The sequence below is a fragment of the Balaenoptera acutorostrata genome, chromosome 2 (genome assembly GCF_949987535.1).
Source record: "Balaenoptera acutorostrata chromosome 2, mBalAcu1.1, whole genome shotgun sequence".
Classification (NCBI taxonomy): Eukaryota; Metazoa; Chordata; class Mammalia; order Artiodactyla; family Balaenopteridae; genus Balaenoptera; species Balaenoptera acutorostrata.
In genome coordinates this window covers 92,538,299-92,562,917 of record NC_080065.1, presented here as the reverse complement: position 1 = coordinate 92,562,917, position 24,619 = coordinate 92,538,299, and the positions used below count along the sequence as shown (strand labels likewise).

At 36.3% G+C, this 24,619-nt stretch overlaps 1 protein-coding gene across 5 annotated transcripts in view; it reads right to left on the bottom strand.

Annotated features, from left to right (window-relative positions):
• The window catches only part of FER (FER tyrosine kinase), a 467,575-nt gene that overhangs the window by 437,834 nt on the left and 5,122 nt on the right, over positions 1-24,619 (bottom strand). For 4 of the 5 annotated variants that reach the window (XM_057540547.1, XM_057540548.1, XM_007192079.3 and 1 more), the window contains exon 2: positions 14,205-14,350. The exons of the other annotated variant lie outside the window; for it this stretch is intronic. The gene's annotated coding sequence lies outside the window, so the exon portion shown is untranslated. The remainder of the gene's footprint in view (positions 1-14,204; positions 14,351-24,619) is intronic. 5 annotated transcript variants of the gene reach the window in all.

Sequence of the window (24,619 nt, the reverse complement as noted above, 5' to 3'; positions counted from 1 at the left end):
CAGGTTTCTGGTAACTGACTGTACTGCTGAACTGAATGAATAAGCAGAACTGAATTTTCAGAACTCTAATGAAAAACTGATGAACTCATAAAAGTGCTAACAAAAGATCAAAATGAAAAAAAAAATTAATTACATGGGACTGAGTGAACTGATGAGGATGAGTATAATTTTTGTGACTTTCTGTCTGAATTAAAAAAAAAAAATCCAACAAGGACTCAGAGGCAAAGAATATACAAATCAATATTCACTGCAAAGTAAAGGAGCTGTTACAGTGGAGGATTACTGGACTGAATGTCAATATTATCACATAGTATGAGTGTGTTTCATGTTTGGAAATTGCAATCATTGTTGCTTTTGTTGTGGTCATCCATGTACAATGTTTGGTGTCAGTCTACTTATCTCTTGTAAAAATAAAATACAGTGTGTGTGTGTGTGAAAAAAAATAATAATAATAATTACCTTAAACGTGAATGGATTAAATGCTCCAACCAAAAGACACAGGCTTGCTGAATGGATACAAAAACAAGACCCATATATATGCTGTCTACAAGAGACCCACTTCAGACCTAGGGACACATACAGACTGAAAGTGAGGGATGCAAAAAGATACTCCGTGCAAATGGAAATCAAAAGAAAGCTGGAGTAGCAATACTCATATCAGATAAAATAGACTTTAAAATAAAGAACATTACAAGAGACAAGGAAGGACACTACATAATGATCAAGGGGTCAATCCAAGAAGAAGATATAACAATTATAAATCTACAGGCACCCAACATAGGAGCACCTAAATACATGAGCCAACTGCTAACAGCAGTTAAAAGAGGAAATTGACAGTAACACAATAATAGTGGGGGACTTTAACACCTCACTTACACCAATGGACAGATCATCCAAAATGAAAATAAATACAGAAACAGAAGCTTTAAATGACACAATAGACCAGATAGATTTAATTGATACTTATAGGACATTCCATCCAAAAACAGCAGATTACACTTTCTTCTCAAGTGCGCATGGAACATTCTCCAGGATAGATCACATATTGAGGCACAAATCAAGCGTCAGTAAATTTAAGAAAACTGAAATCATATCAAGCATCTTTTCTGACCACAACACTATGAGATTAGAAATGAATTACCGGGAAAAAAATGTAAAAAACACAAACACATGGAGGCTAAACAATACGTTACTAAATAACCAAGAGATCACTGAGGAAATCAAGCAGGAAATCAAAAAATACCTAGAGACAAATGACAATGAAAACACGACGACCCAAAACCTATGGGATGCAGCAAAAGCAGTTCTAAGAGGGAAGTTTATAGCTATACAAGCCTACCTAGAGAAACAAGAAAAATCTCAAGTAAACAATCTAACCTTACACCTAAAGGAACTAAAGAAAGAAGAACAAACAAAACCCAAAGTTAGCAGAAGGAAAGAAATCATAAAGATCAGAGCAGAAATAAATGAAATAGAAACAAAGAAAAAAATAACAAAGATCAATAAAACTAAAAGCTGGTTCTTTGAGAAGATAAACAAAATTGATAAGCCATTAGCCAGACTCATCAAGAAAAAGAGGGAGAGGACTCAAATCAATAATATTAGAAATGAAAAAGGAGAAGTTACAACAGACACTGCAGAAATACAAAGCACTCTAAGACACTACTCCAATCAACTCTATGCCAATAAAACGGACAACCTGGAAGAAATGGACAAATTCTTAGAAAGGTATAATCTTCCAAGAGTGAACCAGGAAGAAATAGAAAATATGAACAGACCAATCACAAGTAATGAAATTGAAACTCTGATTAAAAATCTTCCAACAAACAAAAGTCCAGGACCAGATGGCTTCACAGGTGAATTCTATCAAACATTTAGAGAAGAGCTAACACCCATCCTTCTCAAACTCTTCCAAAACACTGCAGAGGAAGGAACACTCCCAAACTCATTCTATGAGGTCACCATTACCCTGATACCAAAACCAGACAGAGATACTACAAAAAAAGAAAATTACAGACCAATATCACTGATGAATATAGATGCAAAATTCCTCAACAAAATACTCACAAACAGAATCCAACAACACATTAGAAGGATCATACACCATGATCAAGTGGGATTTATCACAGGGATGCAAGGATTCTTCAAATATACGCAAATCAATCAATGTGATACACCATATTAACAAACTGAAGAAGAAAAACCATATGATCATCTTAATAGATGCAGAAGAAGCTTTTGACAAAATTCAACACCCACTTATGATAAAAACTCTCCACAAAGTGGGCATAGAGGGAACCTACCTCAACATAATAAAGACCATATATGACAAACCCACAGCACACATCATTCTCAATGGTGAAAAACTGAAAGCATTTCCTCTAAGATCAGGAACAAGACAAGGATGTTCACGCTCACCAGTATTATTCAGCATAGTTTTGGAAGTCTTAGTCATGGCAATCAGAGAAGAAAAAGAAATAAAAGGAATCCAAATCGGAAAAGAAGAAGTAAAACTGTCACTGTTGGCAGATGACATGATACTATACACAGAGAATCCTAAAGATGCCACCAGAAAACTACTAGAGCTAATCAATGAATTTGGTAAAGTTGCAGGATACAAAATTAATGCACAGAAATCTCTTGCATTCCTATACACTAATGATGAAAAATCTGAAAGAGAAATTAAGAAACACTCCCATTTACCATTGCAACAAAAAGAATAAACCTACCTAGGGAGACAAAAGACCTGTATGCAGAAAACTATAAGACACTGATGAAAGAAATTAAAGATGATACAAATAGATGGAGAGATATACCATGTTCTTGGATTGGAAGAATCAATATTGTGAAAATGACTATACTACCCAAGGCAATCTACAGATTCAATGCAATCTCTATCAAATTACCAATGGCATTTTTTACGTAACTAGAACAAAAAATCTTAAAATTTGTATGGAGACACAAAAGACCCCACATAGCCAAAGCAGTCTTGAGGGAAAAGAAAGGAACTGGAGGAATCAGACTCTCTGACTTCAGACTATACTACAAAGCTACAGTAATCAACACAATATGGTACTGGCACAAAAACAGAAACATACATCAATGGAACAAGATAGAAAGCCCAGAGATAAACCCACACACCACACCCACGCATCTATGTTCAACAAAACTATGACAAAGGAGGCAAGGATATACAATGGAGAAAGACAGTCTCTTCAATAAGTGGTGCTGGGAAAACTGGACAGCTACATGTAAAAGAATGAAATTAGAACACTCCCTAACACCATACACAAAAATAAACTCAAAATGGATTCGAGACCTAAATGTAAGACCAGATACTATAAAACTCTTAGAGGAAAACATAGGAAGAACACTCTTTGACATAAATCACAGCAAGATCTTTTTTGATCCACCTCCTAGAGAAATGGAAATAAAAACAAAAATAAACAAATGGGACCTAATGAAACTTCAAAGCTTTTGCACAGCAAAGGAAACCATAAACAAGATGAAAAGACAACCCTCAGAATGGGAGAAAATATTTGCAAACAAATCAACGGACAAAGGGTTATCTCCAAAATATATAAACAGCTCATTCAGCTCAATATTAAAGAAACAAACACCCCAATCCAAAAATGGGCAGAAGACCTAAATAGACATTCCTCCAAAGAAGACATACAGATGGCCAAGAAGCTCATGAAAAGCTGCTCAACATCACTAATTATTAGAGAAATGCAAATCAAAACTACAATGAGGTATCACCTCACACCAGTTAGAATGGGCATCATCAGAAAATCTACAAACAACAAATGCTGGAGAGGGTGTGGAGAAAAGGGAACCCTCTTGCACTGTTGGTGGGAATGTAAATTGATACAGCCACTATGGAGAACAGTATGGAGGTTCCTTAAAAAACTAAAAATAGAATTACCATATGATCCAGCAATCCCACTACTGGGCGTATACCCAGAGAAACCATAATTCAAAAAGACACATGCACCCCAATGTTCATTGCAGCACTATTTACAATAGCCAGGTCACGGAAGCAACCTAAGTGCCCATCAACAGACAAATGGATAAAGAAGATGTGGTACATATATACAATGGAATATTACTCAGCCATAAAAAGGAACGAAATTGGGTCATTTGTTGAGACGTGGATGGATCTAGAGTGAAGTCAAAAAGAGAAAAACAAATATCATATATTAACGCATGTATGCAGAACCTAGAAAAATGGTATAGATGAACTGGTTTGCAGGGCAGAAGTTGAGACACAGATGTAGAGAACAAACGTATGGACACCAAGGTGGGGAAGCCGTGGGGGGGGGTGGGGATGTTGGTGTGATGAATTGGGCGATTGGGATTGACATGTATACACTGATGTGTATAAACTTGATGACTAATAAGAACCTGCTGTATAAAAAAATTAATTAAATTTAAAAACTAAAAAAAGAAATTTAATAGAATTTGAATTTATAATCCTTGACTAATAAAACCCATCAAAATCAGTTTATGGTTCAAGTTACTTTATCAGAATATGTTTGTTCATTGATAAAGACTATAAAATCATTCGCCAAAGTACAAAAATTATTACTTAACAGTATTTCTTACCTTTTATATGTTTCAATAGTGACAGAAGTCAGAAACAGTGACTATGTGAACAAAGTCTTAAGCTGCTTGCAGCAAGACAGAAACAAAGTCACAAAAAGCCACCAAGTGCGCAAGTAATAACCACAGTTACAAAACAAAAAATAGACCTCACATGAATACAAAATGAGGTGCTTTTTTCAGAAGCAGTTAAACAGGCTGGAATGAACAGTCACCAAAGTTTAACCACAAAGACAACATCATTCATTATCAGTTAATATATGGTGACCTTGACCACCTTACAGATATGGTATCTAAAACTCCTCCTGCACTTTCCTTATTTCAAAGTGTTGCTTTAGCTTAATTTAAAATAAAAGTTAAATTCAACTGAAACAGCACTAGATTGGCCAGACAGCCTATGGGAACAGCATTAACAGATAATGATATTTCATTGCAAGAGAACACTGAATAAAAGCTGTGTGAGGATATAAACAAATGAACAACACGTTTGCTTTTAAATTAACTGTTGTTTTTTTTTTTATTTTAAAAATGTATTTGAAGTACTGATATTTAAAATTATTTGGGCAGAGCAGGATTATTAACAGAATTTTTGTTTATTTGTTTTAAGCTATTATATAAATCAACAGGTATTTATTGAGTAACCATGGGAGAGATACTGTTAGGGATACAAAGATAAATAAAATCCTGGATTACTGCCTTCAAACTATTTACTGTGTATTAAGAATAAATAGACAAGTTCACAGGTAACAATGACACAATTCATTCAAAATTCATTCAGCGACAGTAGTGAGCACCTATTTGCCAGGCATATTTCTCAGCGCTGGGAATACCAAGATGCATAAAATTACAGCCCCTAGTCTCAAGAAGCTCACCACCTACTAGGGGTAACAAATGTGGAAACAAACAAATGCCATATAATTAAACAGGTTCACAAATACAAATTGGTTATGAGCTCAGTGGGGATACAGGGGAAGTATGTACCACATTTCTAGAGACAATCAGGGAAGCCTTCACAGAATATAAAAGCCTGAGGTACAGAGTGCTACAAAGACACAGAGAAAGGAAAGAGTACAGCTGAGCAGAGTTCTCAAAAAACCTTTATTAAGAAGAGAAGATCATTTCACAATTATATGTGTATCATGCTCTACACCTTAAACTTATACAATGTTACATGTCAATTATATCTCATTAAAGCTAGAAAAACTATTTTTAATCAAAAAAAAAAAAATCTCTGGCAAGCCTTGAGGGATAGTCGTGAAAGGAGCTCATGTACATGCATGTCTCTCTGCAAAGGTGTGTGTAGAGGCGGCTTTGGAAACAGTCCTGGGTTGAAATCCTAACTCTACCATTTCATAACTGTGTAACTGCACATTTTAATTAACCTCCTAAAAGATCGGTTTTCTTATCTTTAAAATGGGGATAGTAATACCTAGTTTGCAGGGTTATTGTGAAGATTAGATGAGATAAAAGTATTTAGTGTGTCCGGCTTTGGAGAGACATTAAAAAGCAGTCATTGCTAATAAAGCATGAGAGAGAGAGAGCACCCACACAAGAGAGAACATAGAAGAGCAAGTGATGGAGGAGGGCTCCTTTCTAAATACAAGTTTGAACATAAGCAAGGATACACAGGTGGGAAAATGGGGAACATGTTTGCAAACCATGGCTAATTTGAAGGAAAACAGGGGAACAAAGTTAAAAGGGTTAAGTGCACAATGCATACTAACTTGTATGCCCTAAATTCTCAAACTATAACTGTTATCTAGATACCTCTTGACCTTTTAACTCTTCCTATATGATCAATTATTATAAAGAGTTCAGTTTTCAAATTAAGGCCAAATTTTTTTCCTTCAAGGAGAGTAACAATGTAGGGAGAAGTAAAAATAATTTCAAAATCCATGTGTACTTTCAAATAGGCTCATTAAAGGCACACATATACTAACAGAATGGCAACCAACAAGGTTTCATCAGTTATAAGTTATATGAACTAGGCCAAAGCCAGTCCCTACTCTGCAGTGAGAAAGCCTGTCAGAGAGCCCATATCAGGCAAACTTTGTGCCACTCTTTAAAACATGGAGGAAAGTCAATTTCATTCCTGGCTTTTTTGTGTAATTCCATCTTTTCCCAAAAGGCAAGGCCTAACTCCCATTCCTGTCCCATCCTTCTCTACAGTCATGTTCCAACAAATCTGTTTTCTTCCTAAATTTTTCTTCTAGAATTCCATTCAGTTTGTAAATGAACTTCCCTAAATCTCTACCCTTTCATTCCCATCAGAAACCTGGTTCCCCCAAAACACAGGCTCTCACGTGGAGACTACACCTTCCCTACATTCCACCACCCACATCCATGGGGCTGTGGGGTGGGGGGGCGGCACGGGGGGATGAGAGGTGGGTAACAGTATCCTGATTCCCTAGTGCCATTTCCAAATCACTGCTCTTCCAATCTTATTCAAAAACATCTTCTCCTTTGAAATGTACACCATTCAGCTCTACCAAATTCTATTCCACCTTGCTGTTATTATTTCCAAATCTGGTTCTCAATCTCTACTTGCTCCCAATCTTATTCTCCAACCCAAGTCTTATCTTCATCCACAGAGATTTTAACCTCTGTAGTCTTTCTCTTCTCCAAAGATCCATTCAATCAAGTCCATTTCAACTACCCATTGTTACTGGCCATAACCTGAATCCAAAACTGTTTCATCTCTGCAATGGTAAATTTTACTATTCTAGTTTTAGACCATAACCTACTACCTTCCTACTCCTCTCTGGAGTCTAAACTGCTACTATACCTACTCTTTGACCTCAAAATGATCTCCAATCACCCACTATTTCCTCTAAACTTTATCAGCTCCCCCTGTATTCTCTCCCTTCTAGGGTAAGGATGTCACTTATCATCCAGAACTAGGGTACTTTTCAGAGTAAAATGAGGAGCTATTCTTCATTATGCCAGGACTACAGGTGTAAACCTGGTCTGCCCTAGACAAACTAGGACATAGAGCCCCCCTACTTCTTTCCCTACACACTGTGAATCAACTGACCTCCCTTAACTTTCTTTCTATTTTACTTGTCCTAAAAACCTGCAACTCTTAATCAATCCTTCTTTCTTCCCCCTAGCCACTTTTTTTTAAAGCTTCACTACCTCTTACTAGTATTTCAAGACTGTGTTCAGATCACCTCCACTAGGCAGCCTTCTCTTGCCTCTGCCCTTTGTTATCATAACATTCAGGAATGACAGTATCCTATTCATGACTGTATCCTCATGTTTCTCATACAATGTCAGGCATATATGTGTATTCCCATAGATGTACTCCATGAGCCTCAAAGTTTGACTCTAATTATCTTTTATGTGTTTATTCTGAAGTGTATCATATGAAAAATGATTACTATGAAATTTTACAATTTCATAGAGATTAAACAAGTCAAAGATAGCAATTACACAAATAAAAACTAGCAGGTATTTTCCTTAGCATGAGCTTTTTAAATTTATCTTCCTCAGACATTCGATTAACTCTAGGTTTTGTCTGTTACTCTCTGCTCGTGATTCTGTCCTCTTACGTTTCAAATATAAAGTCACATCAGGGCTTCCCTGGTGGCGTAGTGGTTAAGAATCCACCTGCTAATGCCGGGGAAACAGGTCCTGGTCCGGGAAGATCCCACATGCCACGGAGCAACTGAGCCTGCACTCTAGAGCCTGTGAGCCACAACTACTGAGCCCGCGTGTCACAAATACTGAAGCCTGTGCACCTAGAGCCTGTGCTCCACAAGAGAAGCCACCGCAATGAGAAGCCCTGCAACAAAGAGTAGCCCCCGCTCGCTGCAACTAGAGAAAGCCCGCGTGCGGCAACGAAGACCCAACGCAGCCAAAAATAAATAAATAAATTTATAAAAAAAAAAAAAAGTCACATCAAACAAATTTTGGAAGTACATGAAGTATAAGTAGAAATGAAAGGACAAGTAGGAAAAGCAAATTTCAGAATATGTATATCAAATGATCCTCTTTTTTAAATTATACAAATATAAACACACATGTTTTTTAATACAGTTGGCCCTTCATATACACAGGTTCCACATCCATGAATTCAACCAACTGTGGATCAAAATATTCAAGAAAAAAAAATTCCTCAAAGTTCCAAAAAGCAAAACTTGAACTTGCCACAGGCCAGCAACTATTTCTATAACATTCATATTGTTTTAGGTATTATAAGTAATCTAGAGATGATTTAAAGTACAAGCATACCTCGTTTTATTGCACTCCACTTTCTTTCACTTTGCAGATAATGCGTTTTTTACAAATTGATGGTCTGTAGCAACCCCACATCAATCAAGTCTATCTGCGCCATTTTTCCAACAGCAGCTGCTCACTTCATGTCTCTGTGTTACATTTTGGTAATTCTCTCAGTAATTCAAACTTTTCATTACTATTATATCTGTTATGGTGATCTGTGATCAGTGATCTTTGATGTTACTACTATGATTCACTGAAGGCTCAGATGATGGTTAGCATTTTTCAGCAATAAAGCATTTTTTAATCAAGGTATGTACATTGTTTTTTAAAACATAATGCTATTTATTGCACACTTAGTAAACCACAGTACAGTGTAAACATAACTTTTACATGCACTGGGAAACCAAAAAATTAGTGTGACTTGCTTTACTGCAATATTCGCTTTATTGCAGTAGCCTGGAACCAAACCCACAATATCTCTGAGGTAGCCTGTACATGGGAGGATGTGTGTAGGCGACATGCAAATACCATGCCACCTATATAAGAGACTTGAGCATCCTCAGATTCTGGTATCAGCAGGGGGTCCTGCATCATTGATATCCCTTGCAGACACCAAGGGATGACTATATACGTTTTAAAAGTTCAAACTGATACACATCAAACCTTTAACATTAGCTACCTCTGAAGAATGAGAGTTAGAATACTGGGAAGAATGTCACTTTTTATTTTATGTATCTCTAGTTTGTATTTTTCTAAGAGGATATATTCATTTTATAATGTTAACAAAATTTAAAGAAAAGACTCCCCAACAAGTTTTTTTTAAGACTGAGGACTGAGAAGATAAAAATCTAATTTCAGAGATGAATGCTTAACATTAAAAATTATTTCTCCTTCATGGGACTACCCTGGCAGCCCAGTGGTTAAGACCCCATGCTCGCAGTGCAGGGGGCAAAGGTTCGATCCCTGGTCGGGGAACTAAGATCTCTCATGCCACACGGCGTGGCCAAAAAAAAAAAAAAAAAAAAATTATTTCTCCCTCAAGTATAGTTAATTTATTTTTACTCAGAAAATGGCAAAGGTATTTATATCATGAGACAGAAAAATCTCCCAATTGTATTCACATAACAGAATCTTGACCCCTCTCACAGAATGCTTCTGGTTTCCACTGAACAATTTTATCCCTGTTCCATATCCCAGGCTCCTGAATCAAAAGTCTCATCCTTCTCTATTCCCTCATTCTTTTCAGGTTTTACCTGAACCAATTCTAGCTCTAATTCAGCACCTCAACAATAAATTGATCTAACCACAGGTTGAACCATTACTGTAGTTGCCCAGGAAAGGAATCTTTGTCTTTTTGCTCTATGTCTTAGTAAACGCCTTTCATTCATTTATTTATTCATCCAATAAGTACTTTTAAAATGTCTACAATATGCCAGACACTAAGTGAAGTCCTGAGTACAGAGATAAAAAAGTACTGGTCACAGCCTCAGGAAGCTTATTAGAGGAAAGGAAGAGTTCTAATACCTAACAATAACTGCTCTAAGGAATCCCTGTACCAAGTATAGTAAAAACACAGAAGTATAATCTAATCCTGGCTGAAGGAAGAAGAAGGAAAAGTCTTCACAGACATCCCTAAAACATCCAGAGTAGTTCCTTCCTCACTGGTACTTTCTTCCTTTCCCCTCAACCAAAATATGACTCTCCCCACTTTGAAAATACTGCTTAAAACTTACCTCTTACTTCCTCCCCACAAAGCTCCACTTTTTCCTAAATGCCATGTAGTTCTTAAAGAAAACCAAACAAATCTGTGAAACTCAAAAGCCAGCAAGGAAGGAAGAAAGAGAACACTCACTGAAGGCCAGCCCTACACATGTACCAGAGAGAGCAGGTACTTAGATCTTTTCTTATTGTGCCTAGCTCTGGTTGTCTCTACTAACTTGCTCATATATCATTTGCATTTCTATCTACTTCCCACTTGAAATTGTGCATTTTTCAAAGATGAAGACTTAGACTGCTACAGCTTTGTAACGTCCACAGTGACTACATATATATTCCTAGGTATAATCAACTGGTTGGGAGGTGGGAGTGGGCCACAGTAGGTGGGGGAATAAATCCTGCAGACTTCAGTTGTTTTAAATGAATTTCAATTGGCAACTGGCACCAGTGGGTTGAATACAACATAAATTTCCCAGTTTTTTTTTTTTATCTTTAACTTAATGCAACCAAATGTAGAAACCTCAGCCAATGCATATTTAAAGTTGGATTGATGTTTTTTAAAAAAAGCTTGGAATAAACAATTTTATCTCCAGCAACCTCAGAGAATTGGAAGGAAAAAGCAAACTGCAAATATGTTTTGGATGAATAATGTTCTCAGAAACCAGGCAATTCTCAAGAAAGACATTAAGTATTCACAAACTATATATTTTAAGAGAAAATACAGACAGATAATGAAAAACAAAAAGAGGTGGGGACTGTTCAAGATTAAAAGAGAATAAAGAGATAAGAATCAAACACAGTGCATGAAACCTGATTGAATCCTAAATCCAAAAAACTCAAAAAAAAAATTTTTAGGGACAACTGGGGATATCTGAATATGGACCATTATATTAAACATATTCTTAAATTAATGTTAATTTTCTTATATAAATATTGATATTATAATCATGCAGAAAATTATCCATATTCTTAGGAAATGCACGCTTAAAAATTTATATTATATATTTATATATTATAATATAAATATAATATATATTTTTAATATAGTTTCCAGCGGTTTTTAAAATAAATAAATATATAACGAGAGAGAAAATGTAGCAAAAATTAACGGTGAGTGAATACAGATGAAAGGTAATATGGGTGTTCATTGTCCCGCATTTTCCATTTTTTCTGTAGCACTGAACATTTTCAAAATGAAATACTGAAGGGGTGGGATGATGGCTTGAGAAGATGCCAGCTTGACGGAAGCCTAAGGGGTAAAAGCAGCACTAGTCTCAGCAAACTTGAAAATCAACTGTGTGATCCTGGGCAGGTCATGGAAGCTCTCTAGGTCTCAGCTGAAAGAAGAGGAAGTGAATGATCTCTAAGGTAAACTTCCAGCTACAAAATCCCATTATTCAACTACTTCTCAGCTCTAAAACTCAAAAGATAACCATATGCGAAGAGGGAAAACTCACAGGACTGTAAAAAAAAATAAAGTATTTAAAACAGCTAGCCAAATGCTTGTCACAAACAATAAATATTAACTCCTCTCTTTTGAAAACACTGTAAAAATTCTTCAGCAAAAAAAAAAAAAAAAAGAAAGATATGACTACTAATTAACTTAGAAAAAATAAGTAACACAGAGTGGAAAGATCTACTTTAATATCTATTCAATTTCTATTGAATTAAAAACTATGTGTTTGCACCTAAAGTAAAGCAAAACAAAGTATTAACTAGTACATATTACAAATTTGTCAGATGCTTTTATTTCCAGCACTAATGTTATTTGTAGCATTATAATTAATTTCCCTTTTGGTAAAACAACTAATCCTTGAGATAATGGGAAAGATAATTATCTAAAAAGATTCTGTACCTGATGCTAGCACCCACCCAGTTGTTCAAAACCCAAAAATCATGGAGTCATCCTTGAGTAACACTCTTCCCACACCAAAAATATCCACAGATTTTGACTAAAAAAAAAAGAAAGTCATCTCAAATCCATCCATCTCGCTCTTGTTGCTAGCATCTTAATCAGGGCACCACTATCTCTCACCTTAGCTCCTAAAATTGCCAGCTTTCAGTTCCAGCCCACTTAGTCCTTTCCTCACATAGTAGCTAAAATGATGGTATCGTTTAAGAACAAAACAAACTACATGCCAAACCCTTCAAAGCCCTGAATATTTCTATAACTTCTTCCTACCCATCTCGGTCTCTCCTACTGTGTCAGCCACAATGCGGTGTTTTAAATTCCTCAAATTCACCAAGCTCTTTCCTCCTTCAAAGTCTTTGTACCCACTATTCCTTTTTTTTTCTTTTTTTCCACCCAGCTTTATTGAGATATTATTGACATATAAGATATGTAAGTTTAAGGTGTACAATGTGATAATTAGATGCATGTATACATTGTAAAATGATTATCACAATAAAGTTGGTTAACATCTCCATACCTTCACATAATTACAACTGAGTCTGTGTGTATGTGTGTGTGTGTGTGTGCATGTGTGTGTGTGTGTGTGTGTGTGTGTGTGAGTGGTGATAGCATTTAAGATCTACTCTCTTAAAAACTTTCAAGTATATAATACAGTATTTTTAATTAGATTCACCATGTTCTACATTAGATCCCCAGAACTTATTCATCTTATAGCTAGGAGTTTGCACTCTTTCACCAGCATCTCCCCATTTCTCCCACTTCCCAGCCTCTGGCAACCACAATTCCACTCTCTATTTCAATGAGTTTGGCTTTTTAAGATTCCACATAAAAGTGAGAACTCACAGTATTTGCCTTTCTCTGTTTGACTTATTTCACTCTTCCATTTCTTCAAATGAGAATGTTTTCCCCACCAAAAATACCACCACCACCATGCCACCCCCCACACACACACCCTCCTTGAAATAGTTCCTTCTCAAATATAGGTTTCACCTTAAATACCAACTCCTTAGAGGAGCTTTTTGTGACCACCCTATCTGAAGTAGCTCCGGCCACCTTATCTCCAAGTCATTTGCTTTCCTTCAGAAAATTTACTGCAATTCATAATTATTTTGTCAGTGTAGTTTTTAACCTCTCCCATCCTCTAGAATATAAGCTATAAAGATAGGATATCCAACTTATCCATCATTATATCACCAGAATCCCCAGGAAATTCTCTGATCCTTAATACAAGCCTGTTAATGTGCATCAAATAAATGAATAAAATAGTAAGTGAATACAGGACTATATTAGATAATGGACTAATAATGCTATTAATGGAAATATAAAAACCAGAAGGAGAAGTAAGTGTTTAAGAAGAAAAATAAAATACACTGAGTTTGGTACAAGGCAGTTGAAAATATGGGACTGGTGGGCACACAGGTCGGGAAAGAGATACAGATTTGGCTTCTGCTGACTCTAAGTGTTAGCTGAAAAAAATAATAACTAAATCACAAATGGAATAGAATGCAGTAGGATAAATGCCAAGCAAAAAAACAAATAACACAAATATAAAATGATTGTAGCCTGCCTAGGTAGGAGAATAACATAAAGAACACTATAAAATTAAGACAAGTCAAAACTGTTTTCACAGTTTCAGAGGGAAAAAAATATATATATATATATATATGTATATATATGTATTAATATATGTGTGTGTGTGTATATATATATAAATTTATTTAGTAATTTACTAAGAAGAGTAAAGTAATCCTACCTTACTACTATTCGTTGCTGGTCATATCTTAGCTAAAGTAGCAGGTCCATGTTGAAGGATTACACATTAGGGATGAGGAAGACACTTGACAAAACGTGCAGTGAAGTCTCACGGGAATGATCATATGTTTAGGCAGAAAACATGAGCTGCAAGAAGAAATTCAAGGAGTCAGAACTGTTCACTACAGAGAAAAAGGTAAAAATGGACACATGGAGTATGGTAGGCTCCTACTGGAAATCAACTCTGGCAGTTCATCACGCTCACAACATTAAAAATCAGGATGCTATGCTTACCTAGCTTGTCCATCCCCTGCTTACTCTCTCCCCTTTCTTTCCACAACTTTAGCAATAAGTAATGCATTTTATCTTCTCCCTAACCTATTTCCTCAGTTTTGAAGAGGTAATTCATGTTTTTCTCCATTTTCACACCATAAAACTAATTTCAAGTTTGAAACACATTAGAAGAAGCAAAATTTTAAATATTTTATATATAATATGTTAAGATATTACAGCCTAAAGAAATAATTAACTATGTAAGAAAAACTTTGTCAAAGGCTGGGTATGTTTGGGAAGGATTCTCCTGGCAAACACCCACTTTCTTTGTCTAACATGATTCGATATGCCAAAGCATGGCTCTGATGTTGGCTGCTCTCATTCAATCCTTGAAACTAGGAGAATTTCTAAGATGTTCCTTGGTCACTGGCTCTCATCTTTATCACTGATGTTGAATGTGCAGTTTACAGCCCTGTCACAGTTTCTCATTTTTTGCCTCATGCCCTCGTATTTCTAACCCTGACTTCTTGGTTTGTAATCAACTCTCTTCTTTCAAGCTCCTCTTTTCTGTTCGCCTATTCTGTTTCCTGTCATTTCCCTTGCTTCCTTGACTTTCACATGAATCAGAGGACATTTCATAGATGCTACCAATAAGTAAGATTATTCCTTTCTTTCTGGTCAGGAAACTAACCAAACACAGTATATCAGGAATATCTTCCACGTCTCCTACTCTTCTAAGGTTTTTACGCATTTCCAAAAGCATTCCTTCTTTGCCCCCTAACAAGCATTTTACTCTCTTCTAGATTTGACAAGGTTCTCAATGCTAGAACGGGTTGGAAATCTAATCAACATACAATGAAAGTGTTATTACATTCCTCTTCTTCCACTAAACTGTGACATGATTAAGGACAGGGATTATCTTAATATAGCCAGCATCCTACACAATACCTGAACGTTATAGCCACCAAACAAGTGGCTACTGAATGGATGAAATTCCAAGGGGAATTACGGCTTTCTCTGATTTGTACACTTTGGTGTAAAGTAAGGCTTTAACAAAAGTTGTCAAAGCCTTAAAATGATACTTAAATATGGAAGTTTTAATCATGACTTCTATACTGCTTTCAATAGAGTATCTTAAATCAAACCTCCAATATTAAACAGTAATACTTACAGATTTCCAAGAAACAAAATGTAGTGAATGTGTACCTAAGTATACAGACATTACATATGTTATCTAATTCCACTTCAAACACAGACCTCAAAATTACTGGACAATCTGTTTAATTTAAAATTTTTCCAGCTTCTCTTCTCTATCAGCAAAGGAACTTGAGAGTTGTCTAGAATTCCATATTCTAGCCTCTCACTATGATACAGAAACAGTTATTTTCAAAGACTTAAGAACAAGAAAGACAACTATTCTACTGGGATTTCATATCCAACATTGAGCAGTGGCAAATGTCTTGCTTAAGGAAGCTAGTCAAAGTACACAGGTATTACTTATGTAACACTCTCTAACTCAAGTCTTTTCTACAATTTTTATTTTTCAATGAAAAAAAATAATATTCCACTTGAAATAGTTTGAGTTAAAAATAAATAACAGCTTTCTCGGTAGTATCTCTAAATGGAACATTTCCTTATTCAAATTACTATAAACCCATGAATAAAACTTATATTCCTTGTATTACTTCAAAGGTATTATCATCCTTATCAGAGCTCAGCAAAGATTTCTATAGACAAGTGAAAATGTATAATAACTACTATCTAGTGCACCTTAATCATTCCCACCAACTTGCTCAATTATACAGGCTACCATCTCTAACTCACACTCACAGCCAAACATAGTTCCTATTCCCTGAATGTGCTTCTCATTATGACTAGGACTAGGGTGAGACAAGAGAGGTGCCCAGGGTGCAAAATTTAGAGACACTCATTCTCAGGGTCATGCAAGTGCCACCTGCAGTTGCATGACCCTAAAAGTGAGTATCGACGTACACTTTGTGTCCCAGGCATCTCTTTTGCCTCACCCCAGTCCTGGCCCTACTTCTCCTTCTGATCTCTACTTCTCCTACTTCTCCAATAAGTAACATCCCAATTCTGATAAACCAAAATCTAATTCTGATAATCCAAATATCTAAGATCAAGCAATGAATTTAAATTTAATTTTATATCCATTTAAAATTGTTTTCAAAGAAAATTTCTCATTCATGATGTGATGTTAGGTGAAAAATAGATCAGGCAGGAATGCCTACATACAATAAGAGTCTGAGCTTTTAAAAAAAAATGAGTGTGAGTTGCATGTGAACGTAAGTGATGGACCTGTGTTGTTTTCAACTCCCTTCCTTTTGGTAGCAGCATTTAAATTTTCTTCTGTTGAACCACCCTTCTCTATTGTCAATCACTGTAGTTTGCGTGGCACTGATCCTTTCCACTCTCAAGTTCCTGGAATAAGCAGAAAGTTCCTGGAATAGGTGCAGGTGGAATAGGCGCCCAGGTCTGGACAATCAGCATATTCCCTGCCCCAAGCAGTGGTTCAGGAATGAGCATGTGACCCAATTGGACCAATAAGACTCAATCCCAAAATTTTGCAGGACCTAATCAGAAAGAAAACTTTCAGCTGAGGTTGCTAAACTGAAAGAACACAGTAAGTACCTATTTGACAGTGAGCCAACCCAAAGAAGTGCCAAGGGATGACAAGAGAAATGAAGAAAACTTTGAAAACATTTTATCTCTAGATTTAATCACATCTGAGTTCAGATGTAGCTACTGGAATGCAGAATTATTGTTGGGAAACAATTCTCTCTGGATTTCTCAAGTTCCTGTACAGTCAGAGCCTTCTAAGCAAAAGGTACTACAAGGGTATTTGCATAACAGACAAACTTAGAGACTAGAAACAATATCTCTGTAAAGATAGAGACCTCCAATGAGAAATAAAGCCCTTTGGTTCCCTTCCCTGTAAGACATTTACTTATATTTTTTAACTTATATTTCTTATGTTACTTCATATTTTTTTAAAGCCTTATTTATCTTAGAATAGATTTGGCCTTTTTTTGATATATATATAAATTTATTTATTTATTTTTGGCTGCATTGGGTCTTCGTTGCTGCGCGCGGGCTTTCTCTAGTTGTGGCGAGCAGGGGGCTACTCTTCATTGTGGTGCACGGGCTTCTCATTGTGGTGGCTTCTCTTGTTGCGGAGCACGGGCTCTAGAGTGCAGGCTCAGTAGTTGTGGCTCACGGGCTTAGTTGCTCCACAGCATGTGGGATCTTCCCGGACCAGGGCTTGAACCTGTGTCCCCTGCATTGGCAGGGGGATTCTTAACCACTGTGCCACCAAGGGGTCCCGTTACTTCATCTTTTTTATACTTATACTGACTTACAGTCTAGGTTAATAAATCTGATGACACTTTCCCCCTCTCCCCTACAGAAGATTTGCTCAATGAGTAATCTCTCTCCCTCTGCAGGGTGTTCTCATCAGTGTTTTAGAATTATCAATTACATGATGCAATAAACTATTTTTGCTTATTTATTAATTCATTCAACAAATATTTGCTGGAAGGCTACTAAAATATGTGTCCTGCATTTTCCTACACACACACACACAACAGAGACAAAAATTCCTGCCCTCATGGAGATTATATTCTAGAGAGAGGAAAAAAAAAACAAAATAAATAAGTAAAATACAAAGTGCCAAGTGGTGATAAGGGCTATAAAGAAAGAAAAAGCAGGAAAAGGATAAGGGCTATAATGAAGGAAAAGGCGGGAAAAGGTAACAAGTATCAGGGAGGTAGGAGATTTCAGATTTCTGTTCGGTAATCAAAGAACTTACAGAGGAAGTGCTATTTGAGCACGGACCTAGAGGAGATAGGGAAGTGAGTCATATGGATATCTGGAGAAGAGCATTCCAGGCTGGGGGAGCAGTAAGTCAAAATACCTACTTAAGGAAGACCAAGGAGGCCTACATGGGGTGAGCGGTGGAGACAACAGTAAAATCTGAGTTCAGAGAAAGATCCTCAGGAGGGAGGGAGAGCAGGACCACAAAACTAGCTCATTTTAAGGAATAGAGCTTGTACTCTGAGTTACATGGGAAGCTAGTGAAAGATTCTGAGAAAAAGTGATGTAATCTCTTACTTTTCAAAAGAATGTTATTAGTATTCTGAGGCAAATATTCTGAGAGTACCAGTAGTAGTGGGGAGACTTGCTAGGAGTTATGTAGAAGGAGAGAGAAGATGGTGTTGAACCAGAGTGACCCAAGTAGAGGTGATAAGAACTGGTCAGATGTCAGATATATTTTGAAGCCAACAGAATATACTGAAAGATTGTATTGGGGAGGTGAAAGAAAAAGAGTTAAGGATAACTTCGAGGTTTGGGGTCTGAGCATAAACAAAAATGGAGTTGCCACTTACAGAGATGGGAAGGATTGATTTTTTAACTGGATTTCTATCACTGGCATACAAAAGAAGACTGACAAATATAAAAATTTATGCTGGAAATCAATAATTACAAATGACAGCCCTAAAATGTAGACCTGATTGAGTCAATAAAAGAAAATGAAGGGAATCTGGTATCCCTGTATTATAGGGTGAGAAGTGACCAATCCATAATAAGCAAAACATCTGGTAAATTCCCACCTCTTAAAAATCAGACTACTTGCCTAGTAAGGATGGAACTGAAGGGCACTTAGTAAAAATGTCAGGATGTTGGTATATTGCCTACTATGCAGCAGTCTTCAGTAAGGCCCCTCAAAAAAGAAGCAAACTTGAGTGAAGTCTTAATAAAAGGAAAATCTTTTCAGTCTTTCATTACAAATTCAAGATGGCTGATTATCTTGCAATTTACATTGTTGAAAATCAAATATCCCTAAACTAAAATTCGGGTCTTTAACCACACAAAATAAAAGGCGGGGAAAGCCTGGTGCTCTGGGCTCCTCCCCAACCATCCTAGCAAAAAACATATTTACAGCTTGGGAGCAGGGACAAACTAGTTGTACACCGTTACTTCAAGAAGTTGCTCTGAATGGCCTAGAGACAGAGGCCAAGATGAAGATTGAGAAGCCTAGAATCTGCTTGATTCCAAACCTCAGTACTATTGACATATTGAACTGGAAAATTCTTTGTTGTGGGAGGCTGTCCTGTGCATTGTAGGATGTTTAACAGTATCCCTGGGCACTACCTCTACATGCCAGTGACACCTGCCTACTCACCTCACCACCCCCTACTGTGATAATAATAATGTCTCCAGACATTGCCAAATATCCCGAAGTAAAAAATAAAATAAAATAATGCCCCCTGTTGGAGAACAACTCACTGGGTTAGGGTGGCAAAGTTGTTTAGAGACATACCAGGGCAATAGTTTGATTCAAGGACTAGGCTTTGGGCTTTGGGTACTGGGGAGAAGTTGGTCAAATACAAATAAATCAAAAACCTACTAAGTTTATAAGAAAGTTGTATTGACTAAGAAACTCCCAGCAAAGGTTTGTTACTGCTCGGCCCTCAAGATGTTTCCCTGGACTCCAAGCTCTCATCAATAGCAAAAGGGCTGCTAAAACTGTACAGTCCCCCGTAAGGGAATTCTTCTCAATACCCATGTCGGCTGTGACCAGGAGGAGAAATAACAAAGATCTTGCTGGGTGGAAGAAGAGACAACCATGTTGGCTAATCAAAAATCTTATTCCACTGCCAAGGCAGAGTCCTTGCCACCCCTGACCAATGAAATATGTACAGATCATGGATTGGAAAATCTCTGTGGGTTACTTCCCCTTTTTCTCTTTTCTACTTAAGAGTTTTTATTGTCCTTATGTTATTTTCCTTCTATCACTGAATACTGGCTTTATTACGATTAGTTATATTTATGATTTAACCATAAGTTTCTTGACCCTGAGGCTGTCTTTTCAAACAGAACTGAGAGAAATTACCCAGCGATTCTAGACTTAAAGTTTGATGCAGTAATTAAACAAGTCTTTGAGTTGTCTTCCTCTGTTGGGGGTCAAGTGGTAAATGCACTGGAAGTTGTAAGTGAAACACTGCATTATATTAGATAAGGGCATTTTTTCAAGGGTTTATATATGAGGGAGGACACGGGTGCACACTAGGAGGATTACAGTGAATGTCTTTTGGTTCTGCTTGCCCAGCATCCACTCCCACTTCCCATGATCACAGTACCTTCTTTCTCTTTCAGTGAACCACCAACCCTGACTCTCAGTCCACATGGTTCAGACCATGTGGCTGACCACACTTCCTATTCCCAGTTCCAAGAGTTAACACCTGATCCAGATCTGGCCTATCATCATATACTATTCCCCTGACCACAGGATCAAGGATGGAAAAATGAGCTAACTCATTCAATGAGATGTAATCCCAGGGCTTTTGCTAAAACTATGAGTAGGAAAAGTGTTTTTTACGTTGGGCTTGCTAAACTGAAAGAATGTAAACCATGAGGGAGCTCCACACGGAGAAATCCTACCTGAGAGCATATCTAACACAAGAGAAAGCCACTGAGTTTGCTGAGGCCATTGAGCCCTTGAATCCAACCATACCTGAAGAGAATACACTCCTGTTTGTCCCAGTGCCCTAAGATACTGTGAGTAGGGGTTTAGTCTCATGCAACTGAAAGGTATTTAAAAATCTAGTATCATTACCAGTTAGACAAAACTGAGGTTAGTTTTCAGACCAAAAATAAAAAACAAAAAACTGAAGATATAAACATTAAATTATTTGCCTAAATTCATACAACTAATTACTGGTAGCACAGATGCAACCCTAAATGGGTCTAGCTCTAACAGTCATGCTCTTTCCACTACATCTACTCTCTCTCTCAAGGAAACAGTCTGAAACTTCTCTACGCTTTAAAATTATCTGTAGCCATAAAGTAAGACCTTACATGAAGTGAGCATTCTACTAACATTTGTTGAATAATCAAAAAAAGAAGAATCTCACACCTTCCTCCACTCTGTCCCATTCCTGCAACAACTTGCCTCTTGTATAGCATAGAATATTTCTGCGTTATTTTTACAATGTAAGCTACCTTAAGGACATGTAATAGCAAGTGTCTCTAAGCTAAGTCACTTCAAGCTTAGACTGCCAGTTTCAGTGACGGGGTAAATTGGCTCCAAAATATTAATAGAACATCAGAACCTTAGAAAGAGGCCATCACCACTGACTAGCTACTATTCTGTTATAATGAATTGTGAAACTCAGAAAAGGACACCCATATTATCTTTTAAGTGAGAATACTATTGTTTATGTTAGTATTTTAAGATATCTGTCAGAATGACATTAACTTCTAGAAAGTAGCAGCTATTTATAAACAGTCAAATCTCTTTCAATATTATTGTTGAGTGTAAGAGAGAAGGGAAATGGGATAGAATTTATGAATATAAGACCCCTGACATTTTCAAGAAATTTTAAAACCATGAGAATTTCTGACAGAGCTGAAACATTCAATAACAATGTTCCACAAGGCAAGTTTTGTTTCCCTAGAAGGTGTGGTAGATTGATTCACATCCAGACTCACTGGATTCAACATTCCATCTTTAAACATATTGAAAAATGCCTATTTTCTGGCTAAGATCTACCACTTTCTTAGGCCTCTACTTTTTCTTCACTTCTAGCAGCTGGCTTTCTTTTTCAGGAAAATTTTTACAAAGAAGCAACATTTTATCACTTGACAAAAGTTATTATACAGGATAACTTCAAACTGAGAACAAAGTCAGGGTGAGATGTAGACACTGGGCAGTTAGGTGAGGTCACGCATATCTTAGGGTCTCACTTCCAATAAGGGGAAATTATTTCAGCAAAACTTCAAATACTTCAAAATGTACTCTTAAAGTCACTCCCAAGTAATTGAAACTGCTGTTAAGTCCAGACAGCTAATGGTTCACTATGTTTAGACTTTTATCATTTCATTTATTTGAGATTTAGCATATGAAAGACCTAAATTTAAATCCCGGGTATCACTTTATAGCTAAATCTCCTTGGATATGACCTAAGATTGGTTCCAGATCACAAAAAGAAAATACAAGCTACCCAATCTATAGGGCTGTGATGAAAATAAAAACAAATGTACAAAAATGCCTAACATTTTTAGCAGGCACTAAAGAAATGTCAATGCCCCTCCCCCATAACAATATCTGAATTCATGTAATTTACTCAAAGACTTTTCCTGACAGAAACTGTTTCTTCCTTAGAAATGTTGAGGAGGGGATAAAAAAGGGCTATGCATAAATAATCATAATACAATATATTATATATATACATACATACACACACATAACTATTGGTAAGAGAAAGAAATCAGTCTCCTGCTTTGCAAAAAGTTCTATTATATATAAATCTAGATGAAAATTCTTATCCTTTGTCCAACATAATTGTTTATAAATAATCAGGATAATGATCATCAAGTTATTTGTCATTAAAAATTATCTGATACAACTGCACTGTTCAGTTTGTTTTAATTAATCTACTATTGCCAATTTATTCAATACATAGAAAGTAAAGAGGCCTGACAAAGTGATGGTACTTAACCAAAATATATAAATTTGCAGTAAATTCAGAATGGATAAGAAATGTGACAGTGACTGGATCAGCGTCAATAGAAAGACCACCATACACCACAGACTCTATACTAAAACAAACAAAAAGTTTATGCTTAAAATGTTTCCTTTGCTCCTACCAAAGCAAAATTTTAAAACCTTACTGAAAAGTTGAAATGATGGCTAACTTGTATACGAATGTATATAGAAAGCATGTGATTCTGAAGGAAATATAATTCAAGAGAAAGTCAGAGCACTGTATAAACATTCTCACGAAGTAAGAAGTCATGTGGCTGCTAGGGTGGCTATTGAACCATTTGTTACCAAAACTGAATATTGGTAGAAGAGTCAAATGCATTATTCTTGGTATAATAACAAAAAGTTCCACCAACTGACAGGAGAAGCTTGGGAAATCTTCCCAAGCTGAAGACATACAGAGAGTAGAAGGGACACAAACTCCTGAAGTGTCCAACTCCTGTCAAACCATGACCAAGAAACAGCAGCAAGCATCAAGCATTACAGTGACCAACGACTAACTCTTCAACTTTGTGACAGTGCAGCAGGCTTTGCGATTAAGCCAAAAACACTCTTTTGTTCTACAAACCCCAGGGCAAAAAAACCAAGAATAAGAAACTCTGCATGTATACTAATGGTGTAATGAAAATCATCCAGCCTTCATTTTAGAAGCAAAAAATTGTTTAACAACTTTGACGACAGAGTCCTGTTTATAGAATCATTAAGGGTCTGGAGAGATCAACTAAATTTTTCAATTAAATCTGTATTTTATGAAGGTAGTTATATCCTAGGTCCACAAAGATTTCAAGAAATACCACTTGCTAATGTTAAGGGTCTAACGAACATAGTTTTTCTAAGTCTTCACCTCAAACTGTATATTATACATACTACTTCTATGTAGGATGAACTATTCAAGAGCAATTTCATTCACAGATATGTAATTTTAAAGAAATTTTTCTGACTGAGCCGCTCTAAAGAGCATTTTTATATACTAAACACCTAGAATATAAATATTCTACTATTAAGAGTTTCCCCTTTTCCTAAAACCATTTGTCCCACTATGGAAATACCTTTTCTGCAAGTAAAATAACTTACACTGGAAAACTAATTTCAATTTTTCTATGATAATGTTATTTTATTTACTCTGACTTTAAAATGTAAGGCTCTTCACTATCAATTACATAAAATTAGTAATCTCTTCTTATATAAGCATTACAACACTGATAAGAAAAAGTGAAGAAGCATTCATTTCAGGAAAATGCAGAAATAACTTGGGTCTCAAAGATAGTACTATAAGGTGTGTCTCAAGTATTTGTTACTAATAATAGTTATTTACCTTTTTTTTAATGACTCACTTTTCTCAATAAATCAGAGTAGATTCAAGTTTATCCCTATAATAGTGTCATTCTCAATCACTTGCATTCTGATATGCTTCCTAGAGTGGGAGAGGATAAGATGGAATTATAGAGGGCATACTAGAAAACTACGTATTAGAATATGTCACACATGTACATATCTTGTACTTGGGTGGGAAAAAATATTGAGAATCATTGACTTAGATCACAAAATCTTTCTTTTACTGCTGGATGAGACAATAAGGA